This window comes from Rhea americana, unplaced genomic scaffold, assembly GCF_003343005.1.
Source record: "Rhea americana isolate MKP2758 unplaced genomic scaffold, rheAme1 scaffold_4, whole genome shotgun sequence".
Taxonomy (NCBI): domain Eukaryota; kingdom Metazoa; phylum Chordata; class Aves; order Rheiformes; family Rheidae; genus Rhea; species Rhea americana.
Window position 1 is genome coordinate 6,667,565 of NW_028186534.1, and position 25,404 is coordinate 6,692,968.

The window sequence follows — 25,404 nt, forward strand, 5'->3', positions numbered from 1 at the left end:
GTCATATAGTTTTAAGTTGCTTTAAATAACGCGGCTGACAATCTCATGAAGAAAAGCAGCCCTTGCTGGACTCCACCCCAAAACATCTCATTCAGTCCATATCTGACAAATCCAAACACTTGTTTTAAATGTGCCAAAGACGACATTGAGCAGAAATTGTGCTACAATGAGAAACTAGCAGAAGAATAGATTGCTGTTTTAAGATCACTGAGAAATGCCACAGAAAAGTTATCTRATTTGCCAGTAAGTTACCAAACTGCTTTTCCTCCTATTAAGCAGATTAGACAGATATGCTGCAAATACTAGAAAGTTGTTAAGAAAAGATAAAAAATTAATGATGAAAAGATGAAAAAGTATTTCAAAATAAACATATAGGCCAAACAGGTGACTACTGATGGGATGGTGTAGCAGAAAGTGGATCTCAGGCAGAAAAGGGTCACAGACCAAAGCTCCTCTGTGGACAGTTTGTCCTTTCAATRAGCTGAGCAGGCCTTACCTAGTATGGGCTTAGTTATCATTAGCAATGCAGGATTAGGTCAATTCATAGAGCAATCTGGGAATTTTTATCTGAATATATTTTCCTTGGAAATTGCTGATTATTTAGATGAATTTATTTAGTGGAAATTAATCAGCTTTGAATAAACGTTTGACAGGAAGATTTCATGAGCTTCAAGTAAATTTTCTGGTCAAAAGCAAAATAATTCTCAGAACCACAAGCAGTTAAGACAGTCAGCAGTAACAGAGATGCGAGTCTCCTTCTCTGGCTCTATACCTGTTTGGGTGATCACACTGTGGCAAGAGGCAGCCACTGCTCATTCATTCATGTCACCTCCCCTTCATAAAACCTGCTTTCCCCTCTGGATTTTGCGAGGAGAGCAGAGAGACTGTCAAACAGCGGCTTTCTCAGATTCAGAAAAGATCTGCTGCTGATTTTTTTGCGAGGCYGAGCAGAAATCTCTCTCTGTTGCGCTCCTGTCTGCAGACCACGAGGTGTGCTAACAGACCTAGGAGACCACAGCGCTGGGGTGCCGGCAAATAACACCCTGCCCCGAAGCACTCTGTGACCACACAGGTGGGAACTAGGCCATACTCCCACATATTTAATTTGGCAGCAACTGCCAACTGTTACAATTCCTGATTCCATCCTGGCATTGGCAAACAAGCAGGTGAATAACTGTGAATAATTTGGATGTTTGGGATCCATTCCTGCCATGTGCTGGTGAGGAAGACACAGAGCTGCTTTTGCACCCTCCTTTTCCTGCACTTCCTTCTCGAGTGGAACAAGGTCGTGCTGGGCCATTCYCAAGGCCACCAGCACCCGTACACACACAGGTGCCCGTGAGTGTTGTCCCGGAGAATACCTTCTTAAATCTGAGCTTATGCACCTGATTTATACAATCAGGAAACTTTTTTGAAATGGTAGTTTTGCTTTCTGGACTAGTATTTATTTGACTTCTGTGTCAGTGTGGAAGATCTCCTTTAGATCACCAATACACTGGGAAAAACATTTACCCACGTGTGGGATCTTCAAATATCATTTTCAAGCAGTGATAACAAATAGGAATGCTGTTCAGTATTTAGAGAGCAAGTAAACCTTTTCTTTAGAGAAAACATACAGGATAAATAAATAAAAAATACTAGTAAAATTGTGTGTTAGCTCAAAGCCTCAATTCATCCTTAGCAGAGCTCTATATTACTCCCTGGAAAAGATGAGGAGAAAGAAGTAATAAATAAAAGTATAGAGTAAGATTTGGTTTGGATACAGTAAAATGCTACCTGAAACTTTGCTTCAAACTGAGCAGAAACTTTTTCAGGTTTCAGAAAAGTCTGAATAATTTTTCTAGATGTGAGCTAAATTTCTGCTGTTTCTGCACTCTGTGCCTCAAGCGGAGATTTAAAACAGTATGGTGAGYAAAATATTACAGGAAACCCAGAACATGAAAGGACAAATGGTCTAGTGAAGGAGGGAAGAGTCTGAGATTCAAAGGATCTGGATTCAATTTGAAGTACTGTTACTGAGCTGCTTAGAGATTGGGCAGAGTAATTCACTACCGAAATCTTAATTTCCTTTCTCCACCCTTATTTATTTAGACTCTAAGAGAGTCTGACTGAAAAGAAAGGCATGCTGAATCCTTTAGTGCTGTTTTAAAACAACAGTAATGATAATTACTATTTTTTGTGTGCCTTTGATGATTTTAACTTGGATTGCACTCTCAGGCTTGGGGGGTTGATTTTCTTCAATATATACAGTTGCTTTTGCAATTATTCAATAGACTTGCAAATTAAATGTGTAACTCATCATACACCTATGTGTTACGATATTTACACACACAAAGATTAGATACATAAACAGTTACAAAATTCTGACTCAACAAGCAGAGTTTTGGATTTTAACTCAACCTGAATGTGTAAACCTTTTGAATTTACTCTGTAGAATCAAAGAAATGATTCACCATATGGATATATAATTAATTATACCTCTCCCTCGACAGATTAGCTGCAAGGCACAACACTCGGTACTCACACACTGAACGCATTTTTGTCCCCAAGACCTCCAGCTTGGTGGCTTCGTCGCCTGCACATCCTCCGTTCCACGCTGACGCAGCTTTCCGATTGCATTTGCCACTTGCATCCTGTCGTCCGGCTCTGAAAAACTCAGYGTACAACGTGAAACTTTCATTTTTTGTTCTGGATACGAACGTTTCTCTTGCAACGAACGCAAGGCGCTGTGGGACCGCGTCCGGCAGAGCCCCCTGACCTGCTGGCACCCCGGCGGGCGTCCCCGGGGGGGCTCGGGCGAGTGCTCCCAGCACGCGTGCCGTTAGAGGGCAGTCACCGCTGCTTCCCGCATCCTCTAATATCATCTGTTTCTCTGCCATGTTTAATAGGCTTTGTCTGGTACAGGGCAAACCCCATTAGGCATGAAAAGGCAGAGCTATGTAAAGGAACTTGCGCTGACAGCCTGTTAAATGAATAAGATCCTGCAGGATAGCGGGATTCAACTCTTTCAGGAAAAAAAAATACACATGCAGACACACAGTTTATGCTTTATCTTTTTTTTTTTTTTTTTTTAATCAATGTGAAAACAGGATGTTGGTTTGCTGAATATGTTCTTAGCTGCACTGTGCTATCGTTCATCACTAATGTTGCAGTTGCTGTTTTGTCTGTGTTGACCCAACTGCATGAAATCATACTCCCATGGCACTGTAAAATATGTACAGTTTGCCATATCTTCAGAGACCTGGACTTACAGAACTACACAAGTACAGCTTTCAAACAATATTGCTAGAATTGCAGTAATTATAAACGCAACCAGTCAATTATATTGCTAAAAGCCCACTTGTGTATGCAGGAGGAAATTCAGCCTTTTGAGAGGGCTAGCCCAAGGCCGGTGCAGCCTTGCAGCGGGAGTTCAAGCCTTATGCACTCAGTCACAGCTAGCTTCATCCACAACCATCACACCTGAATGTTTAATATGAAATAGAAGTATGAGAACAACAATGTAAAATCATATAGTTGCACATGTAGTTTAAATAATTTAAGCATTCTCATGCTGGCAATGAAATATAAGGCAACTTTTGCACTTGTAAGTTTGTTATGAAAAATGCTTTAGTTTCTTTTTTGCTTAAATCCTTGAATAACAGAAACTCATTTTTTGTTGATCTTTCCTATACAGTGAATGGATAACCGTGCCTGAGTCTGACCACAATCTAAATGATATTAAGAGGCTCARGAAAAAGGGTCTTTTAAGTGCTTTTCTGTTTCCACAGATCTTGTCATTGACACTATATGCAGCTGGTGTAGTTAAGATTAGGATTGCAATTATTTTTTGCTGACTCTGTCAGTTTGAGCTTTTCTAGTAGAGTATCTCTAGAGGGCAGTAAGGATTCAAAGCTGCCTCAATATAAATATATATATTTTTGTAGAAGTGACAGATCATCTTTGCACAGCAGTAAAGGTTACAAGAGTGGGTGCATATGTTGCAGTGTAGAGTAGAACAGCTAAAAGCACATAAAGCACACTATACACTCTTCCTTCTCATAGCATCACCCAGGCTGATATTTCATTGCACATTTCTATTCTAAATTACTTAAAGTATTTTGCTTTTAATCTTGATATAAAAAGTACAGCTAGCATGCAGTTAGCAGCATGCTTGGAGAAAGTGATGARAAAGGACCTTGTTACGGAAGATTGTTAGGGTTAGTGGAGAAAAATGAACTGTATAGTGAAAAGAAACAATAAGAAAACAGGAGAAGGGTCCAAATGGAAACCTTTGATTAACCCTGGAGGGCTGGAATTAGAACTTTGTCTCTGTCTCGACTGCTTCCAGAGCATTGGTGATACAGAAGCTAGAATGAGGTCCAAATACAGCAGACGTGATCACTTTGTGGCTGTAACATTACATTTAACATTCAAATATAAGATGACAAGTATAATGCTTGCTTTGAGGCCTGTTTTTCTGCAGATTAGGTTTACTGGCAAGAAAGACATGAGGCAGCTCTGAAGGGTTTGAAGGCTTTGGAGCTTCCCTTCCATCATTCCCATCACCTCTGTGCACCCCACCAGACAGCGATGCAGGTAAGCGACCCAGCGAGACAGAGAAAGCAAGAGAGGTGCGACTGCACCTGCAGCACGCAGGAGAAATGAGGCAGCAAGGGCCAACCAAAGCAAGAGGAAAAGCACGTCTACTACGGAAGAGGCCTGACAAAGGTGGGCACTCTAATGAATGGCCTTTCCTTACCCCAAGAAAGATKTTTGATGAGAAATCCAGCTCTGGCTATACCTTTTGATTGGGTGAGTGAAAAATTCTTGTTTTATCATGCCTGATTGTGATAGCAAGTGGGCATCTGGAGTTGGGTATCAGCTTGCTGTTTTATTAAGAGGCTTCTGTATCGAGACCATCCTCTGCTTCAGACAAATCTCTGAAAAACTAAGCTGAAGAAAACTTAATGGGATGTGCTTTTGTCTATATATTTTTTTTAACAGCCTTTAATTTTGTGAGCACAAATTGCACAAATTAGCTTGTTGCCTGCACCCACACAGCAGGCAGTTGATTGAATCTCAAAATTTGTGGGTACAAAATGGGAGAATGGGATAAATTCCTGTTAACACCCTTTTATGAATCTAATATATCACTTAGGAAAACAATGCCTAACGAACTATATAGTTCCACAGAACTGCTGTTTCTAAAAGTTCATAGCACTTTCCTCCTTGTCTTGCCCATAGATTTAGTTTTGAAGGCTCCAGAAAGAAAGCAGAACATGGTAAGCTTTGTGAAACAGATTCTTCTGGCTTTACTCCCAATGAGGAGCAAGTACCATAATCTCCTAGCACAAACACCCCCATCTAGTAGAGTGAGAGGTAAAAGCAGGGTAAAATAGAGTAGAATATTTTCAATCCTCTGAGGATTTTACTACAGTAGTAGCTCTATGTCAATATATGCAAGGCAGCCCCTAGCTGCAAACATGGTCATTTTGTGTTTAGCACTATCCTAACGCATCACAAGCTTCCGGACCAAAGCTGGCTTACACCTGGATGGGCTGAAAGGTAGGAATAGTGTATCTGCAACCACTGCAATGGAGCTATTATTTAGATTCTCCCATTCTTTATCCTCTCTATTCCTATGATTTCATGGTATTATATCTTRAATATGGGCAGGCCTGGAAAGGACTTTATAAAGCTTTTCCAAGAAAACAGTCATGCAACAGAATAAAGGTTTCTACCACACCTACTCTTATATCTAACTGGCCACACTAAAAAGATGTGTGTATTATGCATACAGAGGAAATTTGGTTCTTGTCTTCATTATACTTAATTCTGCTGGGATAGTAGAACAGAAAATACAGAGTAAGAGAAAGGATCTTGGATACAGTCTACTTAGCTAGGGTTCAGTCTGGGCAGGACAAGACAACGAAGGAAGACAAGTGGCCAGGAAAGGTTATCAACAATTATATCCAAACCAGTATTTGATAACAAGCTGAATCTACTTAAATTCTGCTTGGTGATGTCATGAATAATAAAAGATTTTTGTGTCATTACATAATATATTTACATAATGTGCTACAGTCCATCTCTGTTTCAATGAAGTGACAATTTGCCACTGATTTTAAATAGGGCAAATGTGGTTAAATTTGAGCCATGTTGTCTTCAGCCAGTTTCACACAGGCTCAGATTTCTGCAGGTGCCTGTTTTGTCTGTATAATCAGATGCAAGCTCAGAAAAGGTATAATCAGACATAAAATTCTGAGGTCCCATTATTTATAATGCATAGACAAAATAGCTGAACCCTAAATTTTGAGTTTTATAATCCAGTAAAACTTGGGAGTCAGTGGACCTCTTATCTCTGTTACAGCAATGAAGTTCCCCAAATTTAGTTTGCTAAGGAGTTAGCAATAAAAGCAGCTATTCCTTGCTCATTCTTTATTATTTCCAAGGCACATGTAGAGATGAAGGCAGGGATCCATCGCATCCTTTCACGCCCTTACTGCATATTAAGACAAACTCCCAACTTGCAGCTGCATCTCCAGTCCTCTTAGTTACCTACCTGAATACTCCACCCATCACTGTCCTCTCCTTCAAGCCAAAGCCCAACAGGCACTGTGTTTCAGTGTCACTCCTGGTCCCTGAGCAAGGGAACGCACAACACATGGGTTACTCTTGAAATGAGCAGTGCTGGCTAAGGACCTTGCAGTCCCAGGATTGTCACCAGTGGCTGTATGCCAGCACTTAACCCACAGCTTCAGCAAGGGCCCTGCACGGAAAGCAAGGAGCTGCCTCTGCGCGTCACATCTGAGCGGTTCACACACCAGCAGTAGCATGCTATCGTATTTTGAGAACTTCAGACGTATACCATCATCAACATATGTGCAAGTGTTATGCCAGAAATTAAAGTCTGGGGCAAAAATATCAGTGGGGCACTTTAAATAAACAATCAAGACACAACTTTTAAAAACACTARTTCAAACAGAAAATTGGAATACTATGAAGAGCACATGAGTGGGCTCAATTTTATTGTAAGATCATATTTTTAAGGAATACTAAATTTAGGATCTAAAGATGTTCATACTTGAATATATTTAAATAATTACTCCATAAAATATTCATCCTACAATCTGTATTCTTGCTTTTCAGGTGTCTTAGCATCTAACAAATCTGTATTCCTGACCTTAAAAAGTATGTTTTTTGCCTGAAATGAATTTAAACAATAATGTAAGATGCCATAGAACTTGAAACCTCCGATGTCAAATCAACAGGAGATTCCTTCAAGATAATTCCTTCAAGATAATTCCTTCCACATTTGCCAGACAGCCTGGAGTTTCTAGCACAGCCTCATCCAGCATTTTCACTTGAGACCTCTTCCCTTCTCTCTCACGCTTTTACTGGCCAAGTGTCCTCTCTTGGGCTGTACTGTGGTAACCACATTTAAGGTGTAGGTTGACAAACAGATTTTAAGCAGCCCACAGCTCATTTCAGACTCTGCGCTCTGACAGTTTTGCAGGTGCAGTCATCTGCACAGCTACATACTCAACCATATTGAAGATCTGATCTCAAGCAAAAACAATCCAGGTTATATTTACCAATCTGTCACTGGGAGAAATGGCATTAAAGCAAGAACTGCTTGTTACTAAAACTGATGTAAGGAATAGTTTCCCAATCCATTAATATTTTTTGAAATTAGAGCTTTACCTCACTCAACATTGAGATAAAATAGATACTTCTAGGATTTTCATGAAAGATGGGTCATAGCCTTGTGGTTTGGCTTTCACTACAGCACTTAAAATGCCAGCTATGTAATAGCGAAAAGAACTGTCTGCCTTACACCCAACATATTACATGTGATGAAAATCATCGTATGGGATTTACATCGTAAGCAGTCATGGAGCTTTCTTTCTCCTGTTAGGTTATTTGGTACAAGCAGTGAGGYTCATAAATAGGGGTAGAAGTACCCCTTCAAAAGAGGAATATCCACCTAAAATAGATCTATTTCAAAGGCAGTGGCCCAAGAGCAATTGCTATTTGTGGTACTCAATATAATTCAAACCACACTGTCTCTCAGAAAAAGCTTTTAGTTAAGGGGCTATGATTTTAAGAAGGCTTTATACACCATATGTGCACTATGGATCATGGAACTAGGAAGCAGTAAAAGTTGAGTACAGCTAGTATACCAGCGACTGACAGCATTATGACTTTTATCAGTTGTGTGAGAAATAAGTCCAGTCTTAGCAAGACAGTCAAGCCAGTATGACCATACTCCTATGCTATAGATTTATGATACACAGTCCACCCTATAAAGCAAGTGTTTAGAAAGCAAGGGCTTGAAAACCCTTGTTCGGACAAGCAGTCCTTGTTCTCAAGTTCCACAGAACTTCCTTTGCCTCAGCCAGAGCAGGCCCAAGAGAAAGCATCACACAAGTGAGCAGACGATAAGAGATCCAGGCCAAAGAATMTACAACCTTTCATGTCCCAGGATAGCCCAGCTTGCCTGATAGGAACACGTAAAGCCAAGCATTATGAATTCATCCTCTGGAAGATACATGGACCAGCAGAGTAGACTTGGACCGGCTTATGGCTCTGATGATGACATGTTCATCATGATGACATGAAGCTTATGCCTCAGTTTCCCCATCTGTATAATTGGATAGGTAAAGTTATTTTGCAAAGCCATTTTACACCTGTAAATGCAAAAAAACATAAATGCCAAGTGTTGTTATAATGAAAAGTATTTTCCCGGTTCAGAATCAGTGGGAAATCCATACTGGATACTGTGCTCATGGAATGTTATTTCTGCTTTATAGCAAGAGTGCTTTCCTCCAAAAATATAAAGGTTTGAAAGGATAAAGTAGATCAAGTTTAGTGGTTCAGAATCAGTCAGTTACTCAATGTTATTGCAGTTAGRAAGAGGTGAGGGGAAGATGGGTGATTTCAGTACGGTACCTACAGGGAGATGTGTGCCAGAATTCAAGCCTGGTGATTCATAAGCTGTTCGTCAGTAGCTGTTAAATATCTGCTTTTTGCCAACGCTCACTGTTTCAGTCTGCCAAAGATACTGGATAAACAGTCGCTGTAAAAAATTTATAGTTACTCTGGGGAAAACAAAAGCTTTTTGTGGCATAATACAACATCATAAATTAAAACATTTTTTTTAAATTAAGAAGTTACATCATGTTTTGATGTAATGTGATGTGGCAGGTCATGCTTTTAATTTTAATAAGCTTAAAAAGAGAGAGAAAGAGAGAGAGAGATTTGAGAATATAAATATTGTTTCTGAACCTATAACATCTCTTGTTGGAGGCTAGTGAAGCGGGTTCACCTCTGCCATCTGGGTTCAAGTCTTATTTCAGGAAAACAATTTGAAATGACTTCTGGAGGTATCAGCATCAGTTAATGAACTGAATTTCCACTCCACAGACCTTCCAGGAAATTGCCAAACAGCATTAGCACTTCTATAGTATTTGTCATACTTAGGTATTGCTGTGCTTTAAAAAGCGCTGTCATCTCCAGCTTACCTTTTCTGAAGTGTCCTAATACTTACAAATATCTTCATTTAAAAAAATTCCAATGGGAGACATGCAGGACTGTGTGTTGGTGGTGATCAGTAACACCAGTGCCCATGGACCGCAGGAGCGAACGCAGGAACACCAGCGCATCTCTGCGTAGTTGGTCCTTAAGCAGCGGCATCTCCTTTTGGAACTCAACACTGAAACCTGCTATATCAGAGTCACTTGAAGACRTCAGTCTTTTCGGCATGATAAGGTTATCCCAGAGAAGAGAATTCACGTGTCATGAAATCAATGCAACCAGAGCTTCCAGCATGGCTCAGACTAGGCCCGCGATTAGGTACCAAAAAGCCCTGAACCCTACGAACACTACATCTGAGTTCTCTTTTCTTTTCAAGAAAAAAACTTTTTTTCTGTTTTTATGTAAGAAATGGCACAGAAGAGATATTTGCCTTGATTTGAACCTCTGGTCTCTGCTGTAAAAAATGTAAAGGGTCAGGCACACTGCAAGACTATCACAGAGGGGAAATAATCCATCCAGCGTTTCACCTCTTGAATTTAATTCATTTTTTCACATTGGTCATTGAAAGACATGGGCAGAACCCTCCATTTATTTAGTCATATCTGATATGACTTTATCAGATGGTTATTCCTCTTTTCTTCCTTGCTCAGTCTGATTTAGCCATATGTGACTCTTGGAGGAAAATTGCCCTTATAGCACATTGGCTTTGGCTTGCTGAGGGATCCTGGATCTCTCATTCCCTCAGGTTGGCAGAAACTTGGCATTTGCTGAAGAAGTCTTGCCTAAACCTTGGGAGACTGAAATAGGGAATGACTACTGTAATGTGGCTGAGTAATGTGGTTCATTTCAAGCTGCAGAGACAACCACCTCACCCTCTGCAAAGCCTGAGGTAATTGGTTTGGGGCATTTTAGGGCACTTGTCTTTCATTCTCCTTCCTAATTTCTTTTTCAGTCCCCTTATTTATTTTCCTAATAGTTCATTTTTCCATTCTAACTCTCATATTTATATTTTTAATCATATTCAGACTAGAGGGAAAAGGGTGACCCATTGTCCTCCTAAGTGACATCTAGTCTATGACTTGACTGACAGGAGGTACCATTAGAATAAGCAKCCCTCCTCTGACGGAGACTATCCGTGTTAACATTTCTGTACTCTGGGCTATATATTTGATCTTACATAGCTGTAAATTATGAGTGACTCCATCAAAGTCAGAGGCATTACTCCAGCACTAACATGGTGTAGGTCAGCTCAGATTCATGCTTTTAGGATTTCAAATGTCTCATTAGGGTTTCTGTTGTATTGCGGGCCACTTCTGTCATGCAATTTTGTATGCAGTTGAAAATAGCTGGTACATAAGCTTTGCAAAGGAATCTTTGCCTTGAATTTCCCAGAGACCAGGTTCATGCTGGCATTAGAGCTTGACTATGGAGACAGAAATGGCTGGCACATTACTTCAACGTAAGTCAAAGGGMAAAATTAAAACACAGTAGAAGTTAAACAAAACATCTGAAATGATTTTCTCAGTATATGAAGAGTATTGCACTCTTTGGAGTGCAACTGGACTATCAATTCAAAATTCACATGGAAGGTAAACTTCTGGACATAGGTAAAGTTCAAAATAATCAGTTGGAAATGACAGGACTAGATTAAACATTACAGAAGTTAAACARCAATTAGGAAAAAGACTTCATCTTCATTTCTGCATGTTTACATTCAGGTAATATGACAGATTTCAATACTGATAATTATTTTACACTGGAGAAAAGCCAGGGTTGTTATGGGAAAGTCTGAACTGTTAGAAGAGGACTCTCAGCGTGGAAAAAGATAGGGAATGTGTAGTTCTGATCCACGTCAGAGGGATTGTGCTCACAAGGAATGAAGCTTACAAAACTCATCTCAGGAACTGCAAAACCACAATGAGATCAACAGTTGCATAGTCAGCCCAACTGTGGGAAAGCAGAATAAGTAGGAAGAGAAACTGATGTATAGTGAAAGTGGGGAGGGTCAAAGGTGGGTGAGAGTGTAATTCTCTTTGTACGAATCAGAAAAAAGTTTTTAAATAACTTTGTACTTTATATTCTCTTAGATATGAGAAGATAAAACTCCTGCTTCTCATTTTTTTACACTTTCATAAAATTAGGACCAACTCAGTAAGTTAGTGAAGTTGCATAGGTYTGAATCTGGCATAAGTGAGATAAGAAACAGGACCAATCCATTTATTAAGGACTTCTTTAACTGTGACTGGAATATCTTGCAGTGCCTGYGGTCCTGCAAATAAAAGCAGGCATTTGAGGCCACAGAAAGGTGTTCTGCATACCCTAAGTTGTATTTACCAGCTAGCTGGCTATTTTAAAGTCAGAAGCTAGAGGGCTCTACACAGTTGCAGCTAGGCGTGGGTGAGTATTTGCACAACTGCAGGTCACRAGCAACGAGATACAGGAACATGCAGGTGGGTCCAGCCCATCAGCACTAACAAACTGAGCACGGAAACGTATGCATGTCTGCACGCATACAAGACCTCCTGTTTAGTTATGCTTTGTAATGATTTCTTCGTATGCAAAAGTATCCTGTATATACATTTACCTTACTTATATGCAAATTAAATATATAACTACATTTCACTCTTCTCTGCAGTGAGATCTGCTCATGGTCTTATGATACTACTCAATCCACTCTGTGCCAACTTTCCTCAAATATCAAAATAAATACATTAAAAAAAATCAACCCACAGAAGGGTCTGAAAAGTGTAAGGACAAGCAGCTCCCTAGAAAACTGCTCTACTTCATGACTGATAGGCTCAATTTTTCAACTTTGCTGTTTGATCAAATAGAAATCATGTAAATATGCCACGCATGAGTGTCACAGCAGTTTTAAAGAACTGATTTTTTTTTTAAGTTATAGACCAAGCAGCAATTTCCCAGAAGAATCCCTCAAGAAAGCTAAGATTTTCTTCCTTTAAAGCACACATCAGACCAATCTAATTTAGTACGGAGCAAATTCAGTTTAGTGTAGATGGACAATAGAGATGTATACACTACTTAAACCTTTGTACTAAGTGGGTGCATAGATCTTAAGCTTGTCCTCTTCAATTGGGTGAATTTTACCCTTAATAAGAAGTATAAGTAGAGCATCAGTGTCGTCTAGATTCTTCCGAAGACCATTAACACACAGCTGAGTTTCACTATAAAGATGCAGCAGAAAATGTAAATTAATTGAGTGCTGTTTTACTAGCTCTATACTTCTCACTTATTGCTTCCCAGTTGTTCAGACTGTGGACTCTATTATCCCTCATTCAAACTATGTCAACCCCCCCTAGCTTTCAGCTTTATTTCTGTCATTCCTTCAGAGGCTTTTTTTTATGCATTTCTGCTCAATTTCTGGTGTTTCATCTGTTGCAAATTTATCATATCACAATGAAATGATATAGTTACTTAAATTAGCCTTAGACCTTGAAAAGGTCTACTTCAACAGACTAGAATGGAGAGCAAGGTGAACAAAGCTCAGATGTGCATATTTGGTACTAGAACTCAGAACAAACCAGGTGTTAACAGCCATGGTTCCAGCTCTCAGTGAAGGATGGATGGCCATGCCATTCAACCCAGGAAAGAGAGAGGACTGAAAACATATCTGAGTAGGGAGACCACCAAAGGACAGTTTGGCTTGGATTTTCAAGACACTCTGTAAATGYGAGCACTACCATGCTATAAAAAGCAATATAATGGTTATATGACCAAACACTTTTGAATTATTTAAGCAATTTATGGGTAAATCTCATTCATAAAAAGGGAACTGGTATTTATGTAGAAAATGCAGAGGTAAGGCCGATGGGAACTTTATCAGTTTGATTTTCAGTTATTAACCTAATTCAAGCATTCTATAAGCACTCCATTTTTCATCCATGGATTCCTGTATGTTTGGCAACCTGACTTTATGTATGTAATTTCCCTTAAATTGCTGCTATTAGACTGGAGTTCCTTAGTATATAAGTCCTTTTTGAAAGACAAAATGAAATGCTTGTGGAAACCTTGTATCAAAATTAAGGAGCTACACGTGGCAGAACTGATAAAATTACTGCCTGATGGTGAAGCTGGGAAGAGGAGGACTGTACAGAGACTTYCTCCGAAAGCTCTTACCTTCACTCAGGCAGCTCAGTCTTGCAGGAAGCCTGAGGGCCTGATTCTTAAGGCATCTGAAGGGTATGACAGGGAAAGAGCAAGACAGGGATAAAAGACCTTCAGAGATGGTTCCCTTGCAATTCCCACAAACCTCCTCACAACTGTGGTCTGAGTCTCCTCCTCTAGACTTGGTAGCATTCCTAGTGCCTAGAGGAGGTCACTCATCCCATTTCTTTGACAATCTCCCTTCCTTATGAGGATAAGAAGGAAAATATTCTAAGTATCTCTTGAGTGAATTTCATTAGATGTTTCCAAAGAGGTGACTTGAACTTCTAACAAAGCTTGCAAAATTCCCTTTGCTTGTTTTGTTCTCTTTTTTTCCAGCTTGACCCCAAATCAATCTTACCTCTGGTTTAAAAAGCCTCATTGTCCGGGCAAAATGTAAATGACACCTTGGTGTGAGAGTTAGTGATTTTGGCTCATGGCCCTAACATCGTTTCATTGCTTTGTACATCAAAAGAAGGTCCTCTGACACAGACATTGGTTTACCTTAGCTGGAGTGACTCATCATTTTCCCACAATTAAATTTTTGAGCTCTAATGCAAAGCAGACTTATCTGCTTTGACAGGACAGTACAGAATAAACAGAAAAGACTAAATTTGTATTGGCAGCTACCACTGCGCTGCAGTTATGAGTAATGCAGCATAACTAGACAGGACACCAAGAAATCAAAATAGATTCTAGTTGCTGGAGAACCAAAAAAGAAGAAATATCTGATGATCTCCAGTAACTCCGACTGTTTGGTACTGTATCAAGACAGTGGCTTGGAACAAAAACAGGAAGACATTTCCTTGCTTTCTCCCCTGTCTATACATTCTTTTCATTTATTTGAATGATTATCTTCCTGGGCTTATTTAAATTATGCCACTCTATTTGGATATAGTTTTTATAAGCTGTATATTCAGGGGAAAAAGTAATCCTTACACTTTGGACCAACATTCAAACACACAGACTTCCTCAAGCCCACACCCTGACTCACTCAAGCCAGCACTTCCCACGCAGTCTCCCGTCTCCATAATTCCTCATGTTCCCATCGAGGAGATGGAAAGCTTGGGTGCTGTGTGACCCACACAGCTATGCAGATAAACTCTCTGTGGTGGGGAAATGCCAGGGGTCCCATGAGGCCTGTCTGGAAACAACTCCATCCCTGCACTGGTTTAAATTCAAATTTGGTTTGTGATGGCTACATCCTGAGGGAAGTTATGCAGTGCCACAGCCACGTGGTAGGGGACAGCTGTCACACCTGGAAGTGCTAACGGAGGTTGGCAAAGAAGAGAGAACTGAAAATAGAGAGATGTCAATCTATACTCAAAAATACAGAAACTGTCATTCTCATGTCTCTGCTGAACTTAGCAGCCACGGTAGCACAAAACAGCCTTGTTCTCAAGATCCAAAGGGTCAAACCGGTAAGAAGAACTGCAAAAGTTCTAGAAAGTTGCTCTTGATGAGTGAACTGCTGCAGGAATTGGCCACTACAATAATTCAAAGCATGCCCAACTTAAGTTCAACRTATTTCAACAACTTTAATCACATATATTTTCACCTCCTGTTTTGAAAAAGAGGTGATCAACAAATGATGAGAAAGACCTCTAATTTCCAGTTGAATCATACCTTGGAGATGTATGGCTGTGGAAGGGAAATGATCTATAAACTGAACATCTTTGAAAAAGTATCTTCAGTAATTTTTCTTTGAAATGAAAGATATGTATTGAATTTGGATGGTTTTAATTCCATTCAAGTCCATAGGCCTAATGTTTTTGACTGGCTGGATGGCAATCAATTAGAAATGTTGGGCACAGGGACATAGACTTTAGATTATGTGCTCACATCATATTGCACCAAATTTACATGTRCAATTACTGTTCCTTCACACACAGATCAATAAACAGCATGCTCAGATAAACAGAACTCATTGGTATGTGCTTAAGCAAATTAGGACATGATTACATACAGTTAAAAATTTGGATTCCAAACCTTTGTACACTTCTCTTGTGATATTTTGTAATTGCTAATTGCAACAGTATCTGTGCAGGGTATGTAATTCAAAATGACACGAGTTCTTAGCAGGTAAATAAGATCAATTATTGAAAAAGCAAAATTATTGCCAACATTGAGAAAATTAGGAAAGATGCAAAGTCCAAAGTACCTTATTCATACCAGATATCAGCASTAGTGGGAGTAACACAGGGAATTGTTACCTTTATACGACAATAAACATTTTATATAATTTATAAGGGAACAGAATGGCTTTGGTAGGGTTTTTACCTTTCAACATCCTAAACAGAGCAATAATATCCCACGTCGCTGCTWATATATTAATATTTTGGACTACTTACCTATTGTATGGTAAGTGTAAATTCTTCAGAAACCCTTGAACATGAATATACCGGACACAAACTTCTTATTTCTTCTAATGGGCATAAACTGAAACACAGGAATTCCGCCTGAAATAGGGAAGAACTTCTTCACTGTGAGAGTGACGGAGCACCGGCACAGGTTGCCCAGAGAGGTTGTGGAGTCTCCTTCTCTGGAGATCTTCMAGGCCCGCCTGGATGCAACCCTGTCTAACACGCTGTAGATGAGCCTGCTGAGCAGSGGGGTTGGACTAGGTGATCTCCGGAGGTCCCTTCCAGCCTCAACTAGTCTGTGATTCTGTGATTTAAAAAGCCTACCACCCATCGCATAAAGGAAGCAGTACTGTGTGGTATACAAAAAAGAATATATGAAGTCTGCTTTCACTGCTGAATAGCATCTAGTCGAAATTTTGGTCCTTAAGCAATGCTTGGAATATTTCTTTCAAAACTAATATAAGCCCTAACCTTACCGTATGTCATATAAGTAAAGTAACAACTGAATGAAGTCCTAAAAACTTCAGTAACACTGTAGAAATGCAAAGTTTAACATTTCTGTCTGCACTGCAAGTCTTGGGAATTTGGTCAGAAAGTTGCTATATCAACCAGACAAAATATACCAATATGTCCAATGCCATCAATATGCAAGGAATAGTTCTTCAGAGAAAGATGAACAGAGGTGCCTCTGTCTTAGTGTGGTTTTGGACTGCTATGAAGAGGTCTTCTCTTTGATTATTTTTTAAATACAAAGCATCAAGGACATGATATCATTAATGAGAGGTACAAGAACATCTCTCCTCCAACATGAAATAATATTTGCTGGATGCAATGCAGAATACCTCTGTGTGTGTTCACTTGTCACATACATGTCACAACATAAGAGGACATAGACATGACCAGGTCTGCACGTATCCTGCAGGAGCCAGTATGGTTAGAGATTAGCCCCACGGATCATCAAAAAGTGATCAGGCAATTTTAGGYTTTCATAGGCTGCATGTATTCTGCATGCAAGCTTGCAGTCCAAACGACAAGCAATGCAGGCTCTCATATTACACGGCAAGTCCTGACTTCTCTACAGTAACTTCTAAGACTTCCCCAGGACGAGGTTGTGGCTTTGCTGCTGTGCAGGCAGCCCAGTTCACTTCGCCATCTTCAAGTTGTCTTYTGGGAACTGGGATTAGTAAGCAATACAGTAACTAGACAGTTTTATAAAGCAGTAGAAGTTACTATTAAAAATAAAGATATAACAAAGCATAAGAGAAAAGATATAATGCAAGTGCTCTCTCTCTTTTTCCTAAGTTTTACATAATCCTAGATGCTTGAGACCTATTATCCTTTAGCCTCCAAGACAGTGTCTGTGTCAGTTTGCTCCTCATAAATAAATCCCTGATAAACTGGCCATCACCTTAGAAGAGGAGGAGATTTTAACTGATTATAACCCTTYTGATCTGTTTACTCCCTGTCACGCTGAAACACTGGTACAATTTTGGCTGGAGTCTGGAAGGAATATTTCACAGTTCATAGCTCATGTGTTGTTTCTTAACCTCATGCCCTGTTTACCAGAAGTGGTTGTATCTGGATTTTTGGTGTTGGCTCCCTGCTTATTTCCAACCAACCACTAAATAAATGAAATTCCCTTTTATATATATATATGTATATATGTGTATATATATATATATATGTATATATGTATGTATATGTATATACAAAAATATAAAATAAATGTACTCTCTCTCTATATATATATACAGTAAATATAATCATACAGTAAACATTCATGCCCAGTCACATGAACATTCATAAATTAATGCCACATTCCCATGTCCTTCACACTTTTGTTTTCACTTTAAGACTCTTTCTTAATAAGGAATAATGAACATCAACACCCAGTTATTCAGTAAACCAAAACATATAAGCAATTAAATTAAATTAAATTAAATTAGTACAGCCAAGCAAACAAAGCAGTAATCATTCAAGTCCTCTATTTAGGCCGGAGCCATAACGATAGACCGAAGAATAACAATACATTCCAGTAAAGACAATTAGTACTAATTTTTTAACTTATTTTTGAAAAACTTAAACACTAAGAAAATACTAATCTTTGCCATAAAAGTCTCCTTTTAAACAGTATTTTCCTCTCAGTTCAGTACGTGACAAGTCCTAGGCAGAACTGGTCTTTTATAAGCTTCATGTTGCTGGAGTATACTCAACATTATCTTTTACATACAGTTTTAGCTCATCTCCTCCTGGGAGTCTCCACCACTTTCCTAGAATGTACTGAAACAAGGATTGGCCAGTCCAGAACAGTAAAGGATGAAGGCATTAAAGAATAGTCTTGGGTCAAGAATTATTATTGCTAGAGGCCTCCAAAATCTAGTTATGGGTTTCAGCAAACCCTGTGGGCTCTTATGATAATGCTTTTCTACAGTATTATTGTTATATGGCATTAAATCAGTCAGATTCATGAGCAACAAGAGGTCAATGTCTGATTGAAATTCATAAGGTCAAAAAGGAAACTAAAAATCAATTTATAAGATATGAAGATTTAGGTTCAAACTATATCCATGAGCAATAAAATTTCACATCCATAAATGTAAGAAATCAGTTATTAAACTTGGAGGGGGGGGGAGAAGACTTATTAAGTTTTACACACACATAAGGCAGCTAACACATAATTTTATCAGACATTACTGAAATCCTATGTGTAATATAAGAGATGATGGGCTAAAATGCTAAATGGTTTAGCACTAAATTATTAAGTGATGTATCCCTAAGGTATTAAACAGATAAGAAATGCAGAGCAGGTGTCTCTCCCACCAACTCTTGATCACTAGTTTAAGTGCATATTGATAACAAATGCATTTTAGAGGCAAAATAGTATTAGTAATATTTTTGCTGTATGAAAGCCTCATGTCAGAATGACTAAAAGCTTCTACCTGACAAAGAAATGTTCACGTGCACATATATTTTATATATATATATATATATATAAATCATGTTAAATGTTAGCTCCCTGTAGAACAGAAACGAAACTCCAAGGTATTGGAATCAGTTTGATACTTATACACAAGTAAATAATGTAGGTGGAATAACAACTATATCACATTAAGAATGAGAATTGTAACAAGTGCACTTACCTGTTCTGAAATGAAAATCCATTTTTATTAAGATTACAGATTAATGGAAGATGATATAAACCAAAAAATTWAAAAATGTAACACTGCAGTAAACTGCGGCAGTTGTATGTCTAGCCAACATCATCAGTGCATTTCATGGGAACACTTTTATTGTTTAATTTTAATTTTTAATTTTTAATCTAATCATCTATTTCACTTTCAAGCAGAAAGTAAGCAGAGTGGTGGTGATGTCCTCTGCAGTGTTAATACCCTGTCTTGTGTAAAACATTTGGGGAGGAGCGTGCRTGCACTTGCCCAGAGAGTGGTGTTTAAATGTAAAATTGGTATTTTGKCCCTTCTCTATATCTGCCCCCAAAGCAAACTATCAAGACCAAGCACAGAACACCCCCCTCCTTCAAAGCCTTCTTCACCTCCTGTTTTGAACAACTTCATTCCCTTCTTGGGTCTCAGCCACTCTTGCTGCCTACTACAGTGCTATCGAGAAACTTTCTGAGGCCAGGCTTGCTGTAGCCAAGGCATTCCCAGAGAACGTTTTATTTAAGAATGAAAGTAAAATATTGCTTTGTAGCTCTCCATAAAAAAAGTTCGACAATGTGACCTCCGCACACCCGGAAGACGCAGAAGGCAAATAAAAGCAGCCTGTCAGTATCCTGTTAATAACAACGTTTGGGGTTGAGCCGTGACATTTGGAGCTGGATATATTAAAGCTCCATTACAGCTCCGGCTCTCGTCCGCCTCCACCCTTCTCTCCTTTGTGCCTCTCTCTTCAAAATACACTTTTTTGGTGAGACTAAAGCATTTGACAATGTTTAGTCTTGGGTAACTCAGTTAAACTGAGAAGTTCAGCCTGGGGAAGAGCAGACTGAGGGGGGATCTTATCGATGTGTACAAGTACCTGAAGGGAGGGTGTCAAGGGGACGCGGACAAACTCTTTTCAGCTGTCCCGTGTGACAGGACAAGAGGCAATGGGCAGAAATTGAAGCACAGGAAGTTCCACCTGAACGTGAGGGGGAATTTCTTCCCTGTGAGAGTGACGGAGCACTGGCACAGGTTGCCCAGAGAGGTTGTGGAGTCTCCTTCTCTGGAGATCTTCAAGGCCCGCCTGGATGCAACCCTGTCTAACATGCTCTAGGTGACCCTGCTGAGCAGGGAGGTTGGACTAGATGATCTCCAGAGGCCCCTTCCAACCTTACTGATTCTGTGATACTAATATCTATTCTTTCATTGCTATCTTCATCCTCTGCTATTCAGCTTTCACTTTTCCCTCCCCAGATCTCCCAGCCCAGCAAGCGCCCCACGGATGGGAGCTGTGTGGGCTGACGCACCGTTTCGTGCAGCTGAAAAGATTCATAAGGATAAAAACAGTGCACAGGGTTCGTGCAAGCCTCAAGCCTCAAATTCGGTCCAAATGTAGGTCTCAAACAAACTCAGAACGCCTTTGCTTGAGTTTGATGCTTCTTTCGTTTATGTAGCGGTTCCAATCCAAGCATAACGTGAGTCAGATCCCCAGAGTTAGAACATCCACCTTAGAATAAGGGGAGTTAAAAACAGTAATGAACACTTTTTTTTCCTTGTATTATTTTGTTTTTCATTAGTTTTTTTCAGGTTGGAGACTAGCATTTATATTTCCAAGCTTTGCTGTCTGGTTGCGAATGCTAATAATTACTTTTGAAAGATAAAAATATGAAGCTCCTGGACAATAACATGGCTGTAGGGATTTAATGAATCCCTGTGAGACTACCCAAATTGCAAGAGCAAGCAGCATTATGTCACATGATGAGGATACAAGATGTGTTCAGAATKATCACATAAAAATAAGGCAGATGATAATTTTTAGTGGTTTCCCCTTTATTTTTCTGCACAGGAGTAAACTGCCATTGCTCAGGAGTGGCTAATGTAATAAACAACAAAAAAGGATCTGGTTTAAAATGAAAAAGAGCATACTTGTGCTTGTTCACAATGATTCTTTAGTAAAATTGTTTAACAATGTTATAGTTGTTCTATTAGTAACATATTCATATAATTAAGTTTAAATTATAAAATCGTAATATAAAAGGATACATTGTATGACTAGCAGGATACCTAAACACTACTGTAAAAGTGAAATAAAGATCTATTAATGCAATAAACCTACTTAATAAAAGTTGCTTTCATATTCAAAACCAAAATATTAAAGCATGCTCCATATCTGAAAGTCAAAAGTGAAAGAATAAATTAACTAAGGTTAAGATCCTTGTAGCAGCTGACTAACAAAGCTCTAGGGCATTATAAAATTTCATGCTCTTGTAATAAAAAGGATAAAGAATTGGCTAGAAGACCACTAAAAGTTAAAATAAATGAACATAAAGTAGATGAAAAAGCTTGACACAACTGAGACCACAAATGTGTAAAGACCAAAGACACGGTTTTAAGCCATTAGAGGACTGAATTAAATGCAAAATGAATCCTAGCAGTAAATTAATAGAAAATTACAAAGGTAAATGAGCTCTGTTTCACAGTTGCAGAAAACTTTTTATATCATTTTTCCGTTCAGTACTTGAAAACATAACAGTATGATGAGTTAAATTCTGGCATGTGCCCAAAACAGAAACAATTCCTAATATTTCTGCATATAGAAAAGTCACATTTTATAGAACAGACAGAAGCATGATCACACAAGACATTTTCCACTTAAGATAAGGAGGGAGTAATTTATCACTTAAATCCTTTTCAAAAATTGGCTTTATGCAATATATTAAAGAAAAGTTTTACTTCTCAGCTCAGCTCCACCTTCTTTTATGTAAACCCTCGAGATGATGAAAAATGATTCAAGTTTTTGGCCTTGTTTTGTTAACATCATTATTTCTTAATGAGTATACAAGACTGATAAAGGAAGATYATAAAAAGGTAGAGGAATTGCAAGGTGTTGAAGAGTATATTACAGTCTAAAGCAAAGAAACAACATTTTCCAGACAAACTGCAAGGCACCCCAAATCCATAATGCTTGCAAAATTTAATATAGTCAAAACACACAAGCAAACAAACCTCTGGTATCGATACRTCCTTTGTTTATCCAAAGCCCTCTAAAAAGGAAGGTCCCATCCGTKTCTGAACAGGTTCTGCTTTGAGCACTGCAATCCAAGATGCTAAGAGTGTAACTAAGCATTACTGGTGCAATCTGTCTTTCTGTAAGAGTCTATCAAAAGACCCCTATTCGCAGTAAACTGAGTCTCACTTTATGTTTTGAAAAGTTCTGTGTGACATATGACCGAACTCTCTCTTCTATATATAACCAGCTGAAAGGTACATGTCTTAAACATATTTATTCCTCCACTGTCTTCAAAATAAACAAGTTGTAAGCATCTTTCTAAAATGATCAGCAAGCTAGTTTATACTGACTATGCAAGTACAATGACTGGAAATGAAAAATTTGTGTCTGGTGTTTGTATGTTTCTTTACCAGTGTAACTGCAGATGGCTTTTAAGGCTCACAGCAAAACTTCTGAACTTTGGCTTCAGCCGCTTATTTTGAGAAACTGTCTTTTCCCAATTCCTCATTTATAGATTTTTTGTTTTGGCCTTAGGTGCTCTTTGTGGGTATTTTACACCACAGAGTACCTTGTCATCTAAGAGATTATTTAACTGGTGAATAACAGTCAGAAGGCCCCCAAATATAAAAATAACTCRTCTAACCAATATATTTGCCAGTAATTATAATTTACTATGGAATATCTGTCAGGCTTTACATTTCCCTATGGACAACGTTTCACAGTTTAATAATAAATACCTGCTGTATGTTGGCAAGGCGCGTATGAGCTAGCAGTCCAGACTCCTTTTTAAAGCTCAGCTACGGACAGTAATAGTACTACTAGTTGTTCTACAATAAGGATCTCTACATTCAAGTTTTAGCACGATTCCGAGTTTCACTTCATTGTCATCTCTGAAATCAGCTTAAGAAAGAAAGCACCCAAAAAAAAAAATAAAACCAAAAAAAACCCCACACCTTTAATGACCAAAGCTGAAGCTTTCACCRTAATCAGATTTAGTTTGCTGGAGACATGAGAGCAGTAGTAGATTAGGAGGCCTGATATCGTGGCACATTGCTCGAGATGCTGTAACTGACATAGTAACCATTATTTAATCACCGATTTACCTACAGCGATGACTTCATGGCAGTAACACCCTCCTCAGTCTGCCTCATTACTTGTCTCTTCATGCCTTTATAGAGTTGTAAAACAGCTTTCCTGCTTGTTTGAGAAGGCATGTCCTAATGGGAAGGACGGTTCAGCCAAGCCCGTGAAGGCTTTGCCGGACACCACCGCGAATGCCAACAGGACCGCCGGCAAGCTCCAAAACACAACTCTTCCCCTTTGGGCAAGACTTCCGCAGAGATCTAGAGGCACAAACCAAGAGTACAAATTCTTGTAGCCACCACTAGTAAAATGATGCAACCTGCCTGGGTAATGTGACAGCTACACTAATCTCTGGGAGAGAACCTAATTATTTTGTCAGTTACGGCCAAAATTAATTCTTTCAGTTAAAAAACAAACAAACAAACAAAAAAAAACCAAATAGTAACTTTTGGATGAAAAATTTGGAGACTGACTTTGAACCTTTGCTAAGTTTAAGAGGAGTAAATTAAACTCTTGAAATTAAGAAGCTAGTGGAAGAAGTTGAAGCTTATCAGCATTTGTGACAATGGATTCCTATCCCAGCTTTCAGTTTTTTTCGCAAGAGTACCATCACTTCTATTCATTAACAAACTGTCCTCTTCCTTTTTCTAGACCAAAGCATCAATCTGACCATTTCTAATGAGATATAGGATAATACTGCATGGACCAGACTTGCTTGTCAGCCACTGCCTGATGGGTTTAAAGTAAGAAACGATCCTTCATTAATTAACCTTCACTTTCTATGTAGATTCACTCATTGAGATGCAGGTAATTAAACCAAGGTCATTTCAAGGACTGACAGAGGGAAAACGACAATGCAAGGTGGTGCAGTTGTTTTGATAGAGGGCTTTCACTACAATTGTTTCATTATAATAGTTATACGTACAAAGTTGGCCCTCTTTTTTAATGACAAATCACCCCAACCTGAAGAGGCTTTTCACCTAACTTTATAGACTTTGCATGGCTCTTAGGATAGATCAGGAAAAGAAAATATCACTAAATTGAAAAAAAATCAATATAAAAAAATAAAAATGAAAAATACATGCAACAAAAGCAGACCACCTTATTGAGAGAGCTTAACTTTGACTGCTGGCTGAAACATCCCTACAAAAAAGACTCAGTCTTGAGTCTCAGTTTACAGTAATGCTTGCCAATTACAAAAGAAGTATTTAAGTTAATARCTTCATGCTAAAATACGCGTAGAATTTATCTTCTTGTTCAGATTCACTGACTTTCACTGACTTATAACCCTTACCACTACAACGATGTAAACTTACTGAAACTGCACGATGCAAGCAGCTGCATATTTACAGGTAAAAAACTCCAGTTACGAAGTCACTGTAGCTTGGGGATATAACAGCCAAACTTTTGTAGCTCCTCCARATTAGCCCTTACACCCATCCATGACATCTGAAATTCCAAATTTTGATCACTGTTGAGAGCAAAGTGAATACACTGAACCTGCAAATAGCCTTTAGCGCTTTCCAAGTGGTTCTCTTATAATTTAAGTGCGAGATTAAAGTTGTATGTTATAGATTTTAATAACCATCTTCCATTTGGCTTGCTGACTACCTCTTGCTGTGGATTATATGACCTACTCACCAGCATGTCCTATTATGAGCACTTAACCTTGAAAGTTKTTAAAGATAGAACATTTAATCTGTTAAAGACAGTCAGAATCAGAAGGTTATATAATTACAGGTAATTTGACTTACCACTCCTAATACTTTTCAATTATTAAAATAAATTTTATTGAAGATTTTCTTCTCATGAAATGAAAAAGAAGCAATAAATATGCAAAATTTTGAGTATTGTAGAACACAAATATTTTTTGAAATGTATATAAAAATTTGTTTCAATTAAGACCTTTAGTAATCATTGGTGTAATAAACTTTTACAAGGATATGTAAAGAACAATGTTTAGTGTTAATGGTTATGCGGAAATACTTAGGAGATCAGGAGGAGTTTGGAATTCTTTTTCCACAAATGTTTCTGATATTTCCTAAATATGGCAGAATTACTCATCCAGACCTTGATCCACCCACCAACGACAGCTTGCATTTTGATACCT